Here is a 20,855-nt window from a genome sequence, read left to right as displayed (position 1 = left end):
CCACTACAGCCACTGCTGCCAGCCCCTGCCGCTCCCTCCTCCTGGAGATCCCTTTTCCTGCAGGCTTAACTGCAGGCTTAAGTGAGGTCCACCCAGCACCTGGGATGTCGTTCTCTGGGCTTAGGCGGGCTCCTGGCTGATAGGCTCCTAGACAGGGTGTCAGCCTCCTCTTTCCCCTCTGCCAAGACACTGTGTTGGCTGGCCAGTCCCGCTGAGAGAGAGAGAGAGAGAGAGAGAGAGAGAGAGAGAGAGACAGGGACAGGGAGGAAGGGAGGGAAAGAGAGAGAGGGAAGAAGGGAGAGGGAGGGAGAGAGAGGGAGAGAGACAGAGAGAATGTCTGTCTGTGTGTGTCTGTGAGTCTGTGTGTCTGTGTGCTGCCCTGGACAGCCTCTCCCGCCCAGAGAGACGGGGCAGGGACCCAGAGGTCCGTGGGGGAGTCCGTGCTCCTGGCAAGGACCACAGGGAGGGGGGCCCCGCCTGGGGCACCCCTGGTTTTCTGCCACGCCCAGCTTGCTGCACGTGGGAATGCCGCTCCGCCCACTCACCGCCTCTGATGTGGCCCCGGCTCCTAGAGTCTCAGAGCTGCTCAGGGTGACGAGAAGGTCACAGTGATAAAGCGACAGTGAGTCAATGAAGAGGGCAGCCCATTTCCTCTAACCCGAGACGCTCAGACACACCGCGAAACTCCACCAACACGCGGGCGCAGCCCTAGCCCGGTTAGCAATGGACATCACGCTGGGGCCACAGCCTGGGGGACAGCACCCAGCAGGGAGCTGCCCCAGCCACCAAGCCGGCGAGCAGAACTGCGCAAATGCTCTAAGGCCAGGAGTTAGGTTGGTGTGGCGCCCACTCGGTTTGCGGTCCTCGTCTTCCAGGAAGGCCGCCCTGATTCCACGCACCCCCGACACCGCTTTATGTGACCCCTCGGCCGGCAGAGGGGCCTCCACCGGTTTCTCTGCGCCCTCCGCCTGCTCTTCCATCACGTGACTGCCCGAGTGCTTCGGCCGACCTCACCCTTGAGGAAGGGGAGAGAGGAGACGGTTGACGCTGCTGGCGCCCGCCTCGGCAGGCCGATTTCCCAGCCCCCGGGACGCCCGAGACGGGGCGCCCCTGCAGCGTGCACGGCATCGCCCCGCACCGGCCAGGCGGGGTGGGGACACCGGCCCTGGCCTCTCCCACGGGCCGTGAGAGGAAGCCCCCGAGAGGCGTCTGGCCAAGGAGCCTCCAGTTTTCTCACTGGCCCAAAGAGAGACGAGACGAGGGACGGGGCCGGGCGCCCGAGAGGCTCCCGACGCGCCTGCCTCTCCACCCTCACGCGCCGCCCGAGTCAGCGCCTGTGGCCGTGCGCCCTCTGAGCTTTCCCTGCGGGGTGTGGACCCATGTGGGGTGTTGGGGAAGGGGTGCATGGGGGCGAGCCCCACACTGTACAGGCTCCCAGGCCGCGGGAGGTGCCTGCTGGGCCGAGGGGAGCTTGGGCCTCTGCAGAAGCGAAGGTGACACCGGAGTCCGCTGGAGGCCCACTCGGGCTTGCCGGAGACCTCGCCTGGGGCCCCCAGGCCTGGGCTGGGTGCTGCTGACCTCCGCAGCAGGGCAGGGGGCTGCGGGCTCTCCGCAGCTGCTCAGGAGGTTTGCAGGTCCCCCCGGGGGCCTGTCCCCCCCCCCCCCGCCACCGCCTGGTTTAACGTCTTCTCCAGCAGTTACTCCCCTTCCTGCAAGGTGAGGAGAGAGATCAACCTTTGACCACAGTGCGATGATGGCAGGAAGTGTGCGAGCAGCTCTCAGGAGGGAGGAAGGGACCTTTATTATTTACCGAGGGCTCGTTTTGTCCTACGGCTCTTTGAGGCATGACACGGTTTATAAGTGAACGAGTCCGGTGTACGAGACCAAAGGCTGGAGCTCAGAACCCTGAGAATCTTCTGACGCCGGTGCCTGGCTGTGTGTCTTGGGGCAAGTTGCTTACCCTCTCTGGGCTAACCGGTCAGTGGGGGCAGAAGGACTAGAGGGCTGGCAGGCGTTTCTCTCCTCCTTCTCAGGAAGTGACAGCCCCTTCCAGGGGGATGCGGGCAGCCCCCACAGGGCACCTGTCCCTTTAACTTCAGGGCACACCCTGCGGAGCATGCGCCTGAACCCGAGGAACTGCGGGCGGCGGCTGAGCAGGGAGCATGCCCAGCCAACCGTGGATGCGCGGCGTCATCCGGGATCTGGGGAGGAAGACGAGCGGCCGGGTCGCTGCTTAGAGAACGGGCCGGAAGCTGGCGACGGGCTCGCGTCACCTGTCAGTGGCAGTTCTGGTGGACAGGATCACACCGTTTGCTAGGTAGTGAGCTGCGAGTAGAAATGGCACCAGCGTCTCCATTCTCGATAACCGACCCTCTGTTGGGCAGGGCGCTGGCGGCTTTGTGTGTGTTCTCCTATGGACGCTTCACAGTGCCCCGAGGAGCGGGCATCGACATTATCATCATCGGTCCATAGGCCGGAATATATGGTGCACAGAGAGGTCAAGCAGCTCGCCTGAAGTCACACAGCTACTAAGTGGCAGAGCAGAATTTGAAGCCGGTCAGAGCCGAAGCCCTGGCTCTCAAACCCCGAGGCTACACTGCCTTTCAATAATAATGGTGAAAGGCCTGGGGGGACTGTCCCTGACCAGCTCTCCTTCAGGGCCCTTCGGTGGAGACCAAGCCGGTGAGTCCTGCAGGCTCCCGGAAAGACCACCCTGAGCTTCGATCTGCCGCCCCCTCGTCAGGGTTTCCTCTGCAGACAGACAGGGGTTTGAGTGTCAAGATTAGGCGTCGGCACACGCATTTCAGAGACAAGTTTGTGTGTGACAGGGGAGTGTTGGTCAGCAGAGGCAAGTGAGGTGCTAGGGGCTGGGAGTCGGGGGGGGGCGGAGGCGGGTGAAGGGCCCTGACCGCCGAGCGTGTGTGTGAGCGCGTGCGTACACAAGTACAAGCACGACGCGCGTGAGCATGTGCACACGTGTGTGCGTGTGTAATAAGTGTCCGTGAGCATGCGCCTGTGTGTGCATGTTTGAGTGTGTGTGTTTGGGGGGGGGCTTTCTGTCATCACCCCCGGGGCGGGTGTCCTCCGCAGCGGCAGCAGCCCAGGCTCTGCAGTCATGTGCCGTCCAGCAGGACAAAGCACACGGGATCCTGGGACAAAGGAGCGAAAGAGAAAAACAGACCCACAAATAAATAAAACAAACAACTCGGCTATAAATAGACACAGGCTCGAGGGCGCTCAGGCAGCGGCCCCAGATGCTGCCCTTGGCCCCGGGCTGGGGGAGGGAGGGGCCGCCCGGACCTTCACGCAGGGCGGAGGAGGGCTTTGCTCCTGTGCCTGGGGCGAGGCTTCCTTTCTTTCTGGTCCCCGCTAGGCCCCTAGTCCTCATCTCCCTGGCAGTACTGACCTGTGGGGCTGGGCGGAGTCGCTAGAATTCTGGGCAGGTGCCTGGTGGCGTTAACACGCTGGCAATGTCATCTGGAGTCTACAGGAAGCGCGGCACCTGGCTTCTCCACTACCTTGCTTTTCTCTCTGCAGATCAGGGACTATCCTGAAAAACAGTCCATCTATCTGTCCATCCGTCCGTCCGTCCGTCCATCCACCTGCCTGTCCATCTGTTCATCCATTTGTCTATTCATCTACCCACCCACACACCTGTTTTTCCAACCGTCCATCCATCCACACACCCATCCATCCATCTGTTCATCCATCCACCCATCCACTCATCCATCCACCCATCCGTCCATCCATCCGTCCATCCTTCCACCATCTATCCACTCACCCATCCACTGATTACTCTGTTAAGCGCTGGTTCACCTGATTCGCGACCACACCGGGCTTGCTTTTGGGTGTGGGTCACAGGTGAAGGCAGTTCAGGCAGAGCCCAGCCGTGGCGGGGAGGGTGCTGGTTGCTGCGGGAGCTCACGGCAAGGGCTTCGTGCCGAGGGGTGTTTACTTCTCAGTTCCCACTTGCGGGTCAGGGGTGCGGCAGCCCTAACGGGGACTGTGCTCTCTGACTGTGTGGCCTCCCCAACTCCGGTGTGCGTGCTTGGCCAGGTGACCCAGAGGGCCGGTGCATGAGGCAACGGGCTGCAGCAGCAGTGGTGAGACCAGGAAAGGCGGCATCATCGCTTGCGGAGTGCTCACTGTGTGCCGGGCGCTGCGTCGGTCAACCACTGTGCCCCGGGCCTTCCATTCCCTGCTCTCGACAATCCTGTTTTACAGCGGAAGGGAGACGCAGAGCAATGGAAGTTCTCGCCCTGGTCTGCGAGCAGGGCCTGGGCCGGTCCAGGCTCGGCCACCCTCAGAAGCTACGCGACCCCAGCCAAGGCCCTTGGCCTCGCCAGGCTGCGTTTTCTTTAGCCAAAGGGACGGGTTAGCCGTGGAGTCGGGGCTCCGCATCCTTTCGCGTCTCTCCTGCTGGTGCTTCCATTTTTAGGATTCATTGGTTGAGAAAACTCACAAGGACGAAAAGCTACTTTGAATTCAGTAGTGGTTTAAAATCAATTTGTATCTGATTATGTGCGACCACATGTGTATGCATCCGAGAAACAACCCCGGTCTGGGCGTTATTCATTCAGCCCGCACACGCGGGTGTGTGAACGTTGGTTTCTGCATTCAGATTCTGCCGTGCCCCGGGGGGTGGGGGCACATGTGCCCCTACCCGATCTCCATTCTGCATCCAACAGCGCGATCGACTCCTGCTCCCCCGTGCCCCTTGGATCACGGCGGGGAAAGGCAGAAGCAGACAGGCCGTGAGCAGAGAGACCCAGCCAGGCAGAAACGGGAGGGGCGAGCGGGTCTGCGAGATTCCCTGGGAGGCACTTTCTGATTCCCACAATATGGCCGTCCGTCCGTGCCCTTGGCTCCCACGCACACAAGCGAGGTGCGTGGCGGTGGTGGGGGCCGCGACCTCCCAGCCGTCCCTCACAGATCCCAGCCAGAAAATGCACAAGGCTGGAAACAGGTCAGACCTTGCCTTGTTTTTTTTTTTTTTTCATTGTTCCTCCCTGAGATTACATGTGGGTTGACTGCAGACATCAGCATTCTGGCCTCCCTGGGGAAGAGGATGCACAGCTCGCCCCGCCTCCCTCCTCCTGCTCTGCCTCCCCCTTTGGCAGAGGGCTCGGCCCATGATGCAACTGCAGGAGAGGAGGCCCCGGTGGGGACTGGCTGTCTGTGCCCCCCCCACCCCTCCCCGCAGCTGCGTGGCCCTCCTCAGGGAGCCCGGCTGGGCTCGCCTGGTGCTCGCGGCCTCCTCAAAGCTGCTCATGAGCTGGAGTCTGACTTCGGGCTTTGCAGACCGTTTGTCGAATGCTTCCAGGATCATGTAGACATCTCGATAAAGGAGGATCGAAAAGACACGTTTGCTCGGACTAGACGCTGTGCTCGCGCCGGATGCTCTGAGCAGCCTGTGTCCCTCCCGCCTCGTCTGGATGGCGCCCCACGGGGGTCCCTCGCGGCTCCTGGGCCTCTTCCCCCATGTGCATCTCACGGTGTGCAGTTAGTTGCCGTCGAGAGAGTTCTGGGTGACGAGGGAGGAGGCGGTCCTATCAAGGGGGCTCCCTGGAAGAGGTGATGCTCAGGAGGACAAGTGAAGGGGTGTGGGAGGAGGCGAGGGACCCGCTCTGAGGGATCCCGGGCTCTGAGGGATTCCGGGGGTCTAGGAGGAGAGTGCCAGCGAGGACGCTGGGGTGATGAGCAGGAGCCTGGCCACACGTGACCTGTGAGGACGACGACGGAGCCGGGGTTGCCATGGGGGGGCCCTTAGGTGCAGTGATGGTTGATTATATGTGTCAGCTTGACCAGGTCATGGGGAGCCCAGATTGCTGGTTAAATATTCTGGGGGTTTGTGAGGGTTTTTCTAGGAAACAGTGGCATGTAAATGGGTGCGCTGAGTCAGGCGAATTGCCCTGCCCCACCGCGTGGGTGGGTGTCTTCCAAGCCACCGAGGGCCGGATAGAACAGAAAGGCGGCAGAAGGGGGACTGCCCTCTGCCTGACCGCTGAGCTGCGATGCCCTCTCTCCTGCCCGTGGCCTGGGACCCACACCTCCCGCTCCCCCCGGGGTCCAGCTTGCAGATGGCGGAGGCCGGGACTTCTCAGCCTCCAAAACCACGTGAGCCGATTCCGTGTAATAAATCTCCTTGTGTGTTTCTCTCTCTCTCCTTTCGGTTCCGTTTCTCCGGGGAGCCTAGCGAACACGGGCCCGGCTCGACCCCGCTCCCCCGTGCGCCTGGCAGGTGGGCGCGCATCCTCCTGGGATCTACGGGGCGCCCCACACCAACCCGCGCCCCCTACGTAAGCTCAGGTCCCTTCCCCGGCCGCACAGCTCTGTCAGTGTGTCCTCTCCTCCCCTCTGCCCTCCACCGGCTGGGGCAAACTCGTCTGTTAGCATCTCTTTTGAACTCAGGTGCCCAGGGAAGAGGCCAGCAGGCCGGGTACTCTTAGGGGTGCAGGGGATAAGCTGGTCTTGGGGATCCTGAGACACACGTTACATCTATTGATGAGAACTCGGGCCAAGCGGGGAGCCTTGGACGGGAAGTCCCCCAGGGCCTAGCTGCACAGGTGCTGAGGCCACCGCGGACGGCCCAGGTGGCAAGGTTTGCTTTCTCCCCGTCTCTTCCCCAGCAGCCAGGAGCCTGGGGAGTTCCTCTATTTCCAGAATATTCCTCTCCTCCGAGATAACTGAGGTAACAGTTCCCCAAGGCGGCCGCCACCCCCTAGGCCGGGCTATGATTGGGATGATTACTGTTATTCTCGTCTCTGCGAGTAACGGTGATGACGAGCGTAACTTCTCCTGGGAGCCCACGAAACCCGTGGCTTGGGGGAGGCCCACGGGGACCCCCCCGATGGCAGGGTCCCTGGTGCACAGTCTCGACATCCCGCCGCCCCCCCGTGTTGCCGGCGTGGCCAGTGCCGCGTGCCTGTGGCACTTAGCCCAGGACCCCTGGGGCTGTGGGCTCTCGGAGAAGGAAGGGATGGTCCCCGTCACCAGGGCGGTCCTGTCCCTTCTCAGGGAGGGAAGGGCGTCACGTGAGTTGGTTGCAGTGCCCCGGGCTGGCGGGGCTCCCCCCACCCCGAGGCTCCCACTCAGGGCAGGTGGCTCTGACCAGGAGGAGGGCAAACGCTCCCTGGTGCTCCCCAGCCGCTGCGCCCGGGGGCCCTGCCGAGGTGCAGGGAGCCGGGCCACGCCCCGGGGCATCCGGCACCTCCCAGGAATGGGCACCGCCACTGGCCACGCATGCACGCACACACGTGCACACATGCACACGCAAACATGCACACATACTCACGCGCGCACACATGCACACACATGTGCATGCGTGCGCACATACATGCACACATGCACACAAACATGCACACATACCCACATGCACACATGCGCACACACGCACGCACGCACGCACATGCACACATGCACACACAAACATGCACACATACATGCACACACTCACACACATGTGTGCACACCCCATGTGCACACGCGCAATGTGCACACACAAACATGCACACACATATGCAGGCACACACTCACACACATGCATGTGAACACCCACACACATGTGTGCGCATGCATACACACATGTGCACGCACACACGCACACACGACTGAAGATGTTAAGCTGGATAAGGGAGCGGGAGGCAGAGGGCCACTCCATCGGGCTGTCAGTTGTCATCACAGCTCACTGAGTTCAGCATGGAAGGTTCTGGAACGCGTGCCCTTTTCTAGGCTCCCTGTCCCCGCAGCAGCCGCCCCCACTCGCGCCGTCTCCCGCCCTTGGCACATCCCAGCGACAGCAGAGCTGCATCTCGTCAGGCCCACGCAGGCGTCCGGGCGACGGGCTTGCTAGCCGTTAGCTAGCGTTACGGGGACAACCGCCCCCGGAGGCGACAGGCTCCCGGGTGCCGCCTCCAGGACAGCGGGTCAGCTCCTGCCAGGACCACGCATGCTTTAGGTCTCGTGTCCGTGCACACGGACGCTTGCCTGATTCTCCGTGACAGGGAGCCCCTCCCCCTCCTCTCCCGCTGCCGGTGTGCTGACTTTGGGGGCACTGCGATGAGGCACCCGGCCTTCGTCGCCCGGACTGGTGCCAGGCTGCCGTCCCCAGCTCCCTGCCTGCGGCCGAGGTTTGTTCTGCTGCCAGCCGAGAGCCCGGCACCAGCCTTTCCCCACAGCACATGGCCTCGCGCCGGCCCTCGTGAATCTTTCATGGCGTGCCAGAAGACCCGGCAGGCGCACGCCACAGGGCCCTGCAGGCTGCCACTCCGGCAGCAGAGCCAGAGCATGGAGGAGGCGGAGGCAGCAGCCGTGGGGGCCAGGGCGCGCCGCCCCCTCCACCTAGTCCAAGCCACACAGCAGGTGCGTGAGCATGCCCCGGGCAGCTGGAGCAAGGCAGGGAGGGAGAGAGAGACGCTGAGAAGGAACGAGAAGGAGGAGGCATAGCGGAGTCCCCGGCAGAGCCCCAGCTGCAGCCCCTGCCTCCTGTTCAAGCCCATGTCAGGGGCGTTTGTCAGGCGAGACCCCAAAGCCTCCTCCCCCATGCTCGGGAGGCAGGTGAGGCCACAAACACCGCCCCCCAGACTCAGTTCGCAGGCCCTCTGAAGACGAGATGTGTGAGCACACCCCAACATGCCCATAGGGCCACCTTCCCCTGACGCTGGCAGAGAGGCACACCTCCGGGGGGTGGGGGGCGAGGGCGGTGAGGCGGCCTAACCCGATGCCCCAACCCTACAGGACACGCCCAACCACAGGCTGCCCTCGCCCCTGAACGCGGGTGCAACAGCCCTAAAGCGAACACTCACAGGTCAGACACGAGGGGCTGGGCGACCGCTTTGTGACCACGAGGGGACCCTCCGGGAACGAGACTGGGCTCAGCAGTCAGCACCTGACGCTGTAACTCACCGAATTAACAGAATAAAGCAGGAAAGACTCGATAGAGTCTGAGGGACATTTGCCATCTCTCTCCATCTCTGTCTCTCTCTATTTCTCTCTCACTCTAGCTCTAGCTCTATCCTCATCCACATCGATGTTGAATCTGTACCCGTAACTCTGTTTAGTGTCCAGAATATATGAAGAACTTCTGCAAATCAATATGGAAAAGGCAAATGACGAGCACATAAAAGAGGGCTCGACTCCGTTGAGCGTCATGGAGATGCAAATTAAAACCACACGATAGCATCCCATACAGAACGGAGTGGCTAAAAGGAGGAAGCCTGGCCTCCCCCACGTCGGGGGCACATGAGGCCGCGGAGGCCGACCCGAGCGTCTCGCACGGCCGTGGGGGTGCAAACCGGGAAGGAAGAGCCTCTGCAGGACTGGGCTGACGCCAGAGCCTGGATTCTGTGTCACTCCAGCTGCTCCCCCCGCACCCCCAGTGTGACCCTGGGCCAGGCTGCCTGGCCTTCGTTCACCTTATGGATAAAATATTGGACCTCGCCTCTCACAGGTTTGCGCAGGTCTGATGAGCTAACACAGCAGCCTGCTAAGAGGCCCACGGAGGTGAGGAATTGTTATTATTTGTTACGAAATGTCATAAGCATTCCTGCTGGGTGACTCATGGTGCTCCGAGACTTGGAGAGTTTCCCTTCCAAATAAGGCTCGGCCTTCGTCGTCTGAGTTGGAGGCTTGGGAGCCACCAGAGGCCTTGCTAACCCTACCTGTGCCACCTCCCCGGTTGTTATATAAACCCACAGGAAGCGCTGTGACAGCAGCCCCGAGCCCTCGTGGGAACCAGTGGGTGGTCGCCCTGGTGTGGTCAGGACTTCTCAGCACCTGCGGGCGGGAGGGCATCGCTCACCTGCCTTCGGGAATGCAGGTGGGGACCCCACACTGGTTCCCTAGTCGAGAGACAGAGAGGAAGACGAGAGAACAGCGACCAGGAGACACAAACCACTTTCTCGCCAGGATTTTGGAGGACGACGCCGTCTCGTGTTTCGTTCCCACCCTTGGGAGCACATCTTCTTTCATACCAAAACTTCGACTTCACTCCTGGTGACGTTTGCTTTGGAAGCTGCCGGCAGTTCCTGAGTCGAAGTCCTCATGACTTTCCAGGGGCTTCAGGGCGTCACAAGACCCCAGGGAGCGGTCAGATCCTCGCCGCAGTGGTCCGAGGCTGAGGGACGGGGGGAGGGGGGGGGGAGGTGAGGCGGGGGTGGTGACGGCGACTGTACTGTTTTCTGGTTCCGTGGGCGAAAGAAGCAAGGAGTGCCTCGCCTGCGAGAGCCGTTGGCGCTGGCTGCCGAGCGGGCCGGGCTGGAGGTCCGGGCAGAGGGCGGACTCACAGGAGGCGGCGCTGTCGTCCGGGAGGGCGCCTGCCACGCGAGGCGGCCAAGTGACGTGTGCGTGCCCGTGTGCACATCCGGACCCATTTTTACCCCCTCGTTTCACACACACACGCAATATACATAATGCATATACAATATATAGAATATACATAGTATAAATGTATATGCGCTTATATATATGTTAACTTTGATCTGCTGCTGCATGTGTTACATTTTTACCAGGTCGTAACTTTTTCATTTATCTATTTTTAATACACTGAGTAGCGATTACGTGCCAGGCGCTGTTTTAGGATTTGGAGACACGCCAATGAGCAAAGGAGACGGTCCTCGTGCTGGCGATCCCGGCGTTCCGCGGGGCAGGCAGACGACAAGGGAGCAGACGGACATACGCGTCGTCACCTGGTGACAAGTACTACTGAGCAGTCGGGCCGGGGGAGGGACTAGAGAGCAGTGGGGGCTGTGCTTTTAGATCAGCCATGGGCCAAACCTGGCTCGCTGTTGCCCGTATTTATAAATAAAGTTTTATTGAGACACAGCCATGCTCTTTCCCTTCTGAGGCGTCTGCGGCTGCTTTCAAGGGGAATAGTCACCGGGGAGACTGTCTGGCCCATGGAACTGAAAGTATGTACCATCTGGCCCTTTAGAAGAAAAGCTGGCTGACACTAGTGTAGATGATGTGGTCGAGGAAGACCCCTCAGAGGAGGTGAGGGCGAGCTGAGCGGATGTCTATGGGGGGAGGGGTCAAGGCCGGGAGCAGCAGGTGCCAAGGCCCTGACAGCGGCACGTGCCAGGGGTGGCCAAGGGCAACAGGGAAGCCGGCGGGAGTGAGTGAAGTGGGGGCTCGTAAGGGTTTGGCCCCTATCCAGGAGAGGCTGCTGTGCGGGCACTACCTGGGGGTGCGTGCACGTTGGGGGGTAGGGGCGGGGCGGGGGCAAGCACAGGACGTCCCTGGAGGCTACTGCAGCAATCTAGTGGTCTTGGACCACAGCGGCGGCTTGGAGAAGGTAAGAAGTGGCTGATTCTGCATAAGTTGAAGGCAAGATGCCAGGGTTTGCCGATGAGATGAGAATCCCCGTTTTTGAGGTCTTGGAGAATTTATGGATTCACTGACTGAATAAATGAATGAGGTGACTTTCCAGAGACGTGGAGCTGATCAGCACCCCAGCAGCTCCCATGGCCTGCCCTGCCTCATGGCTCTCCTTTTTGGGGGCCCCCAGGACGAGGGGCCTCCCTGGAGCCTGGCCAGTGCTGACCTGTGGTCACTCATCGGGTCGCACATTCCCTGGACACCCAGCGGCCATCATGAACAGGCTCTCATTTCCTGTGTCTCATAGTCCAGGCCCAGAGTCCCTCCTGACCGGCCACTGCCATAGAGTCCACTGCAGGGGACAGAAAACTGCTCTTTCTTACCCAGTCCGAGCTCACCTCATTATGCCTCTCGGCCCAGACATGCAGGGGAAAAACTTGGAGCCGAGTCCGGGGGCCTCTCGGGGGAGGTTTTCACCACCCGTGATGACCCGATCTGACAGTCTCCTGTATTCACCTTAATTAGTTCATCTCCACGGAGGCTGAGACGGTGCCAAGGAGGTGATTCCTAATGACAAAGAGACAGCCCGAACCGCAGGCCGGCATGTGGGGCCTGCAGGCCCCGACAAGCAGCCCCACGGGTGACATCTGCGGAGAGGGTGCCGGGCCCTCTGGGGCTTGCCTCGGACACCCAGGGCTCTGCTCCGTGTCCAGGTCACCTCTGCAGAGCCCAGGGGCCGTGGACCCCCGCCACAGGCTCCCTCACTCGCGCTTGTGGACTGGGGCACGGCCAGCCGCTCGGGCCTGCGCGGGGCCATGTGCCGACCTGCCCAGCACTGCTCCTCCTGGTCCTCCCCCACGGCGGAGCTCAGCGAGCGTCCACTGGCCCAACTGCACGTTCTCGAGGATGTCTGGAGGGTCACCTGTCATCTCGTTCCAGGAGACGATGCTGCAGCCCCATCCAGGCCACCTGCCCAGCGGGTTGCGGCCAGGTCTGTTAGATCCCAGACTGTCACCCCTGCTGAGGCCCGGTCTGCCCATCCCGAGGCCTTTTGATTCAGCATCTGGAGAAGTCAGGGAGGAAGTTAAATCGCGGGCTCCCGCGGAGAGGAGTCAGACCTCCTCTGCAAAGCCAGTGGGGATCCTGCACGCTTTTGTAAAAAAAAGAGCTTTAATGAGGCATAATTCACATGCCATGTGTCCCGGGCTGAATCCCGTCTCCCTCCAGAGTTGCCGTTGAAGCCTTAACCCCCAGCACCTGGGATGCGACTGACTCGGAGAGCAGGTCTTTGAGGACATGATTAAGTGACACCGAGCCCTTACGGCGGGGCCTCACACAACGAGACTGGCTTAGGAGAGGAACTCTGAACCCGCAGAGCCACCGGGGTGTGTGCACGGAGGAGGGACCATGTGACAATGCGGGGGGGGGGGGGGACAGGGGCTGATGGTGAGCCGAATGGCCGGCTGGGATTGTGGGGTCTGACAGACTTCTCCCGGGAAACGGGGGTGTGGTCGTGACCCCGGGGGCGGGGGGCAGGTCACAGAACCCCATGATGGGTTTTCAGAATCGGAGCCCTCGCTCGTGCGTGTGTCCAGACTGGCTGTGGCCTCCGGGGGGGTGGCTGGGGTCCGGCGTGGCCCCGCGGTCACTCTCCTTGCCTCTGGTGTTTCTTTGCCCCTGGTGGCCTACCTCTCTTCAAGCTTTCGATCTGAAGAGGGAGGGGGCGGGGCTTTCCTCCGCCCAGGAGGGGAGAGCTGGCCTCGCCAGGCTGGCCCGAGGTTTAATGAAGAGAATTACAATTCCCAGTGGGGGGATGGGGTAGGATAAGGCTGCTCCCATTTTAATTTTTCCCTTTTGGCAGAAATTAACTTTTCTGTAAAAACAATGAAAAATCAGGGTGGAGTTTCCTCCCTTGAGTCACTCAGCATCCCTGGGAGGGAGAGAGGGGCCTGGCTCCCTCGCTGGGCCTGGGCGGCAGGCACACCCTCTGGACCGGTCCTTCCTGACCCTTCTGGGCCCTGCGGCCCGCTCGCCTCTCCTGCAGTCTGCTTGCGTCCTCTGCTGACCCGAGGCCTGCCGGCCACGCGGATGGCCACGCCGAGGCCTCCACCATGGTCTCCATTCTGTGAAGGTCAACGTCCCCTCCCAGGGGCTGGCCCTAGCGGCAGAGGTCCTGGTGGCCTTGGGGAGGGGCAGGCCGAGTTTGTGCCAAGGAGACAGGGAGCCGGGGTACCAGAGACGGCCCCCCTCTCTGTCAGGAAAGAAGCGTCTCTCTGAGTGGGCACATCTGGGACCCCGGACCCAAGGCTGGGAGGCACGTCATGCGCATTTGAGAGCTCGCTCCTGGCCTCATGCGACCCCGGCACCCGGCTTGGGCTGCGTCTCCCGGGGACCGCTGGCCTCCCTGTGAGTCTCCTGGCCATTGACTTCATGCCTTAGTACGGCAGCCCTCAATGCCCACTCGAAAGACCCAGCTGACCTTGCGGCCTGGGAAGTCCCTGTGGGTGGGGACCAGGGCTCCCTGCCCAGGAGGCACCCAGGGAGGTCGGAAGGGAGGCCTCAAGCTCCTCCGCGTTTGCACGTTTGCAGGGGGGAGGCCTGAGCGGTCCAGCCGGCGTCAGGGGGAGCTCAGAAGGAGACCCACCAGCTGGAAGATGCCGCCAAGACTTGGGCAGCGGCTTGCGGCGTGAGGGCAGAGACCTGGGGACGGGGCCTCGAGTGATGCCAACTCAGCAGCACGCGGTTCGGAGCGCGCGAGGTCATGGCTGGGCTGCCGCGCCAGAGTCACGCTGCCCACGAGCCTTTGCCCGGCCACATTTGAGCCTTGATGTTTAGTGCCCAGAGGGCGGGAGCCGCCCACATCCTCCTCTTTGTGCACCATGTGAGGTAGAAGCTTCCAGAAAGTGGGCTTTGGAGGATGGGGACACCCTGAGCATCCCCACCCGCACCTGAGGCGGCATCTCCAAGAACAGGGTGGCGGACTCTCAGCCAGACTGAGCTGAGGCCACAGACAACCTCAGCTTTTTACAGGAAACTGAGGCATAGAGAGAGAAATGTGCCAAAGGTCATGCCCCCGGAACAAGGTAAAGACCAGAAATAAGAATTCAGACCTCGCGGCTCCCAGGTCCCTCCTTCTGGAACAGGGGCAGTAGATGAACGGGGAGAGACAGACACACGGCCCGCCCGCTCCCGCTGCCGGACAGAGGGCAGTGCCGCCAGAGGCCGGGGGTCCGGGAGCCTGGAGGCTGAGCCGAGAGAGGGGGCGCTGCCTGCACCCAGGGCCTCCCGGGGAGCCGACCCTCCCACCCACATCGTTCTTTGTTTTCATTAGGGAAGATCTCAATTAAAATAATTACAGCTACAACAAAAAAATCACAGAAGAGAGGAGGAAAAGGAGTTCACTTAAATGCAAATATATTCAGAATGGTGTCGGGACTGCTCACCCCCTCTGGAATTACCATTAGCGTTACCTGCTAATTATCCACCTTTTCGTTGTTTAAGGAAGGAAGAGTTTCGTTCCCCTTGGAACGGAGTGGAGTACCCGGAACACGACGCCTGCTTCGGGATGGACAGAACAGCTCACGTTTTTGATAAAATCACAAGGAAGCCGGAGCGGTTCCTCGGAGCTGACAGATTTACCCTGAAAAACAAACAAAAACGAACCATCATTTTTCGTTACGAAGATTTCCCCCATTTTTTGAAAAAAAAAAAAAAAGGCGTAATCTATAACTGGACCCTGGGACCCGTTGGGCGTTACCCTCTGCCAGGGGCAGCCCTGGGCTCTGCCCTTATCATTTTGTTTATGGGGTGGGGGTGGGACTTAGTTCTCCCCAGGAGCTGCTGTTGGCACTGGCTTGGCGCCCAGCCACCAACGTTCAGGTCAGCGGATGTCTCTGTGTCAAAGAAGACAGGGCAGGGTGATGGTCCAGGTAGCAGGCGAGGCCGGAGAGCAGGCGCCAGGGGTCGGGGTGGCGTTGATCCCGGTGTCCGTCCAGGGGAGTCGGCCTGGAGTGCGAGGACAGTCCCGCTCTCAACGTGCGCTCCGCCTGTAGAACTTGGAGTCCCCCCGCTTTGGCTTTCGAAGCCCGTCTTCCCGAGTTCCCCGCGGGTCTGAGCAAGAGCACGGAAATCCTGTCGAGGCACCTGTTCCAAACTTGGGTTCGGAAGGTGCGCTCGGCAGACCCGCAGAGCAAGGCGGGCAGGGGTGGGCACCACCCCCTGCGCTGGACAGACAAGGACATCCCAGGACGCGGACTTCTCCAAGGCCGCTTAGCCTGCGAGTGGTGGTTCTCAACTTCGGGTCCGATATTCCTCCCTGCCAGACCACGGCACGTTGGGGGAGTCGGGGGTGGGGGGTAGTGTGCGTGGCACATCTGAGGCTCTGGAAGCCCTGCACATGGAAACCAAGGGGGGGGGGCGTCCCCAGCAGACCCCAGCAAGGCAAGGTCCTAAGAGGTCAGCAGTGAGGTCAGCAGTGAGGTCCTCCTCCTGGGAAGAGGGAGAAGCAGGTGAAGATGATCCCAGGCATCCTGGGGGTGTAGGAATCAGCCTGTGCCCCCTGGGTGGTCCCAGATGCATGGGGGTGGGGAGGGGAAGACCCCACGGAGCTCTAGTCCCCTGACCCCTCACCCTATGGGGGTGGCCTTGGGCCGGCTGCCCCCATGGGAGGGTCCTGCTCCCTCAGCCCCTCCTCTACTCCGTGGGGTCCAGGCCGTGTTTCAGCCCGTATGCCCAGGCTTCCCCCTCCCCCACCTGACCCAGGCTCCCCCCTCCCCCACCCTGACCCAGGCTCCTCCTCCCCCACCCTGACCTAGGCTCCCCCCTCCCCCACCCCGACCCTGTCCCCTGCCTGCGGCCGCCGACCCCCCCACCCCAGTGCGCGCTCCCCGGTGCCTGGACCGGCCCCGCCTCGTCCTGCTCACCTGCCGTCCACTTCGCCAGGTTGGGGTCTCCCAACCCCGACACACACCAGCTTCCTCGTCCCCTTGCAGCTGAATGCCGGCCACTAGGCGTGACCTGGAGCCGGGGTTTTAGGGTTCCTGTATGTTTGCGTCTAGTCACGGATCCGCCCACGGACACGCATAACCGAGCCGCTCAGAGGCGCGGCAGTGCGCCGGGCGTAGGCGGACGCGGCGGGGCAGCCGGGCAGCGCCTCTGAGGGGCGTGGAGCCTGCTGGGACGGCGCCACCGAGTCCCCTCATCGCTGCTGGGGGGCCGGCCGCGTGTCTGGCCCGCAGGAGCTGCCGGGTCAGGGTAAGTCATTTTCTCAGGCTTCGGCAAGACACCGGAAGCAGGTACAGAGGCCAGACCGTCCCGGGAGGTCCTCAGTGGGGGCGGCTACATGTGAGCATGTGACGTCTACAGAGTGGGGTGGCTGGGGGAGACGCTTCCGTCCCCCAAAAAGTCACGTACCCCTGAATTAATCCCAAGCCCAAACCCGAAAGCAACAAGGTGGGGCCCGACGCCAGCAGCGTGCCGAGGGTGAGCTTCCTGCGGCCCGGCCCGTGAGGACATGATGGGGGAGGGGGAGGGGCGCCGAGGACTCAGGCGTGTACAACCTGAAACGTCGGAATGAGCTCGGGCGCGCGCACGTGGGCGTGCTGTCGCGTGGCAGGTACCTAGGGGGTGGCATCTAGCCGGAGAACGCTAACTGGGGTTCGGAGTCGGTCTGTGGTACCCACCTTGCCCCGTCGCCGGCTGCCCTGCTGCCCCGGAGGACGTGTGTTCTTCGGGAGGCTGGGGGCCTGGGATTCCCAGATGAAGAGTCGCTCCACACGTTTCTCTCCGTGACTTCGGTGGCTTCCTCGCGAGGCCGCATCTTAACTCTGCCGGGCCTCGAGGAGGGCGGGGAGGACGTTTTCGCGCCCCTTCAGGGACCCGCGTGGTCTCGTTGGCCCTGCGAAGGGGAGCCCTGCACTCGGCGGCTTCCCGAGCTTGGCCCGGGCATGGGACGGGGCCGCGGGCGTGACGAGCTCACGGCGGTCAAATCCCGGGGTTCTTGCCATGCGCCCTTCGTACTGACCGCGACGAAGCCTCGTAAGGACCCGATGCACTGAGGCTCCGAGAGGGTCAGTGACTCGCCTGTGGCCACGTGGCTAACAGAGGAGCGGCAGCCCCAGGGTTTGAACTCAGGCTGCCGGCTCCAGCCTCGACCTTCTCCCCGCCTCCCCGTGCTCTGCCGGCCCGTCCTCTCTACGTGCGACCCCATCCGACCTCATCTGTCCCTCCAGACCCGCCCGTCCCCTGCTGCCTGTTTTGGCGAAGGCCGTCTCCGAACTTCTTCGCTGAGCGCTGAGGCCTGGGCGGAGTTCTGGACCCGGCACGCCCCCTCGGTGACCCGCACCTGCAGGTCCTCCCTCTTCCACCCCCTCCTGACTCGGAGCCCCACACCGAAGGTATGAGCAGGTGTCGGAAGCATCGCCGCCTGCTCAGCGTCCAGCAGAGCCCGGCCCGGAGTGGGGTCACGCGGCCTCGGCCCTTCCCCGCGCTGCTGCCCCTGACTCCTCCGGCAGGCTCCAACTTGTGCATCTGCTTGTTGACACCGCGGAGCCCGCCTGTGGCTTAGGAAACGGCTCCCTGGCCCAAAGACCCCCTCTCTGGTGGCCCAAGGCCCCCACCTGCTTCTTTCTCCACCTCGTCACTCAAAGGTCTAACCAGGAGGCAGTATTTGCTCTGTAGAAGCGACGTGTTCCAGCCAAGTTGGCTGATAGCGATTTTCTGCAGGCAGAGTAATTGGACGTGTGTTCCCATGGCAACAGTGCCTTTTCTGGAAACCGTCTGGAGAAGGCGGAGGAGAGGGGCCAGCGCGGGCTCTGCGGGGCCAGGCAGGAAACGGAAAACACGGTGTTGCCGGTGGACGCGGCCCCCCCCCCCCCCCGCGCTCCCTCTCCCGGTTCTCTGCCCGCTTCCTCGGGCCACGGAGACCCCCTCGCCGCCGGAGGAGCTGAGCTCCACTCTCAGTCTCCTGAATCCGTCCTCTCTCCCTCTCCAGAAACAGAGGGTAGGTTTTCGGCAGCATGCGGTCCGGCGACGCGGCAGCGTGTGCAATGACAATGTGCAAAGCGCGTCTGTGAGCTCAGCCACAGGCTTTTCTGAGAATGCCCCGCGAAGGTGGCCGCCATGCAAACTCCCGTCTCGCAGGTGGGAACCGAGGCTTGCTCAAAGTGACCGGTGGCACGGAGTGGCCCCAGCTGCTCCAAGCGGAGGGCACTCTCCTTCCCCCAGCAGGAAGGAGGGAGGGACAGGTGACCTTCCCCCAACCCGCTCTCCACACGGGGACCCCCAGTGAGGGCCGAGGCCAGGAGCGCCCGGGCAGAGGCAGGACGGGCAAAGCAGAGCCGAGCCCCGGCTTGTCCTTCGATCCTGGGAAAGCTCCCGAGTGGACTGTACCAGAGCCACCGTCCTGCCGTCCTGTGGGGTTGGAAGGGGGCGTGTGCGTCTGTGTGTGTGTATGTGTGTATGTGTGTGTGTGCCTGCATGTGTGCGCATGTGTGCATGTATGTGCATGTGTGTATGTGTGCGCATGTGTGTATACGTATGTGTGCATGTGTGTGCGCGCGCGTGTGTGTGCACGCGTGCGTGCAGGTGAGGATGAGGTCCCTCCAGAGGGCAGTGGGGCGGAGTGGAGGAGACTGGGGCGGGGCGGGGGGTCGCGCAGGACCAGCAGAGGGGCGTGGGCCTCAGGAGCCGGCGGGGGCACTCTGCTCCACCCCCCCACCCCCCAACAGCCCCGCAGGGGACACACCGTCTTGGTGAGGAGCCGGGACCCCCAGCAGGCAGCTCTCACCCGACGCCCATGAGGGTCCCAGAGCGCTGGCATGAGGGGTTGGGCCTGACGCTGCCCCCGGACCATGGTGGAGGGGTGTCGCTGGCCTTCTGTCCCAGACCCCAGAGTCTCAGTCTCATTTCAGAGCTGCTTAGGGCCTCACTCCACCCCACATGTCCTTCTGAATCCTCAGCCCGCACTGACCACAGCTGGGTGTATGGCTTTCTACCCAGGGAGGGGAGAGGAGGTGGTGGCCATGCAGAGGGCTTCCTGCAAGGCAAGGGGTGTCCCCTGGGCTCCCGACACGGCAGGACGACTTCCCTGGGGGCCTGGGAGGGATTCGTCAGCATCTTATTTCTGAGCGCAGATCCACCCCGTCCCTACTGTCTCCTTTCATGCTCATCCCTGCCCACTCTGCGCCCCCAAGGGGGGTGCGGGTGACCCAGCAGGTCGCTTGGAATAAAGTAAGTCATCGGAAGAGATCCCTGACTCATCGGAGGGCTTGGGCTGCCAAGAAAATTCTCGGGGAGGCTTTCTTTCTTTCAGCGGCTGCTTCTCTGGGACGGGGACTTACAACGCCTGCTTTGCAGCCGACTGCCCATGACTCAGGGCCCGAGGTGGCTGGGAAGGAGAGGGGCCAGGGGACTAGATGCGGGGTGAGGACGGGGTCCATGCGGGTCCCACGTCTGGGAGAGCAGAGCGGGAGCATGAATACGATCGCTGATAACATGTGTCACTCCGTGACGTGTGACGTGTACCGAGCCTTCGTCCGGGCCAGGCATGGGCTGAGGGTGTTACATGCTCCCTCGTCACCCCCAGACGGGTGTCTACACACCTCCCCTCCCCCTGTCCGGAGGAGGAAGAAGCAGAGGCACGGGGTCAAGGTCACGGGGTGCTGCTTCTTGGCCCCAGACTGTCCTGGAGCAGACGAAGGCTGACCCCTGAGGTCAGCGCAGGGCATTCCCGGGGCAGGGCCGCTGGGGCGTCTTGCTCGTGTTGGGCAAGGCTGGTGCCCTGTGGGTCTACCTGGCAGACTCTGTCTACAGGTGCGAGGTTGTGGGGGGCCCAGGGAGCTCAGAATATCACGGCGTACGGGGAGACTCTTCCTGCCTCCCCAAGGCTGGGTGAGCAGGAGGGCGCTGGAACACAGAGGGTCGCAGACGAGAAGGGAGATGTCGGCCCCACACAGCAGAGCAGAGGACGCGCTCACGGGAACGGTGCCAAAGGCTCTGAACGCCTGGGCTGTCACGCGGGGAGGATGCGGCCCCCGGCCGGGAGCCCTCCGCCCCGGCCGGGCCCTCTGCAGCGGGGCACGAGCTCGGCCCTGGTTCTCAGCCCCTCGGCCGCGGGCACCCGGCCTCCACTGCTGAGCCGCCACTCCGCTGCATCCTCGGAGCTGTGAGTCATGGGTTTGTATTTTTAGCAACACGAGAATCTGCTGCATGAGAAAGAATTGAAATGGACGCTTGGCACAATGAACGTAACAAAAACAGTCCATTTAGATCAGCACACAGGGCTGTGGCCGCCAGGCACGGCGCTCTGGTCCAGGGCAGAGACACACGGGCAGGCAGGTCGGGCCTGAGGGGCCCCAGGAGATGCTCGAGGCCTCCCCCGGGCAGCGAAGGGCAGCTGCCTCTCCAGGTGGACGGCAGGCAGGGTCCTGGAGTCCTGGGCGTTGCGGCCGCTGGCCCGGCTCAGGGCGGGCCTGCTCCTCCTGGAAAGGTCAGAGTGTGGGTTCGTTCCTCGGGCCCCAAACGTGCTGCACGGCCTCCTGGGA

At 62.5% G+C, this 20,855-nt stretch overlaps 1 long non-coding RNA gene across 1 annotated transcript; it reads right to left on the bottom strand.

The window, feature by feature from the left end:
- Positions 1–14,714: 14,714 nt before the first annotated feature.
- Positions 14,715–16,374, bottom strand: LOC118604016. Its single transcript, XR_004951613.1, has 2 exons — positions 16,236–16,374; positions 14,715–15,801 (listed from the first exon to the last, which is right to left on the bottom strand). It is a non-coding gene; the product is annotated as an uncharacterized LOC118604016 (long non-coding RNA).
- Positions 16,375–20,855: the final 4,481 nt, after the last annotated feature.

The sequence above is a fragment of the Rousettus aegyptiacus genome, unplaced genomic scaffold (assembly GCF_014176215.1).
Source record: "Rousettus aegyptiacus isolate mRouAeg1 unplaced genomic scaffold, mRouAeg1.p scaffold_m13_p_6, whole genome shotgun sequence".
Taxonomy (NCBI): Eukaryota; Metazoa; Chordata; class Mammalia; order Chiroptera; family Pteropodidae; genus Rousettus; species Rousettus aegyptiacus.
The sequence above is the reverse complement of the archived record's forward strand: the minus strand, read 5'-3'. Positions and strand labels throughout refer to the sequence as shown.